Genomic DNA, 1,017 nt, shown 5'->3' on the forward strand with positions numbered 1-1,017 from the left:
AATTTCTCTGCTGCTCTTACATCATAGTGTGGGTAGGTGACTAATTCTCATCAAAGGAATGTCTCTGAAAATGACATGCAGCATTTCTGGGCCAAGGCTTATAAGAAGTGGATTATTTCCTTATTTCCCCATCCTTCCCCCTTCTGTTGGCTAGATGCAGATAATAACAATGAGGACTGACAGAATGATGGAACGACAAGATAGAAGAGCTGCCTGCTGATCAGGAATCCTGTGCTGTATTGACACATGAGCAAGAAATTAACTTCTATGGTATTTAAATCACTTTCAAGTTTTAAGTCTATTTCTTATGGTACCTAGTGTTACTCCAACTAATACAGAAATTAGAATAATTACTGGATTTTTTTTGGCCTCACCACAAGACTTGTAGGATTTTATTTCATCAAGCAGGGATTGAACCTGGGCCTCAGGAGTGAAAGCGCTGAGTCCTAACCACTGGACTACCAGGGGATTCCTGGATTCTTTATTGTTGGGAGCATTAAATGAGGTAAAGCACTTAATACAATCGTGGAATATTTTGATGATTAATTTTATGTGTCAACTTGTCTGGGTCACTGGGTTCCTAGATATTTGGTCAAGTGTTTTTCTGGGTGTGTCTCTGAGGTTGTTTTTGGTGTGATTAACATTTGAATCAGTAGGCTGAGTAAAACAGATTGTCTTCCCTACAGTGGGTGGGCCTCATCAAATCAGTTGAAGACTTGAGTAGGAAAACAAAGACTGACCCTCCCAGGAGCATGAGGGAACTCCCACTGCCTGACTGCATAAGCTGGGGCATTGATCTCTTCCTGCCTTTGGACTTCAACATCAGCTCTTCTCAGATCTCCATCCTGTCAGCCTTTGGACTGGAATTTACACCATCAACTCTCCTGGTCCAGGCCCTCAGGCTTGGGCTGCGATTGTGCCAGTGACTGTCCTGGATGTCTAACTTGCTGACTGCAGATATTGGGACTTCCCAGCCTGCATAGTCATGTAAGCCAATTTCTTGTAGTAAATTTCTTT

The 1,017-nt window shown here is 42.5% G+C and overlaps 1 non-coding gene across 1 annotated transcript; it reads left to right on the forward strand.

Moving 5' to 3' along the window:
- The first annotated feature begins 530 nt into the window (after positions 1-530).
- Positions 531-588, forward strand: LOC122686420. The gene has a single exon (XR_006338774.1). It is a non-coding gene; the product is annotated as a small nucleolar RNA SNORD66 (small nucleolar RNA).
- Positions 589-1,017: the final 429 nt, after the last annotated feature.

Source organism: Cervus elaphus, chromosome 3, assembly GCF_910594005.1.
Source record: "Cervus elaphus chromosome 3, mCerEla1.1, whole genome shotgun sequence".
In the NCBI taxonomy this organism is placed as follows: Eukaryota; Metazoa; Chordata; class Mammalia; order Artiodactyla; family Cervidae; genus Cervus; species Cervus elaphus.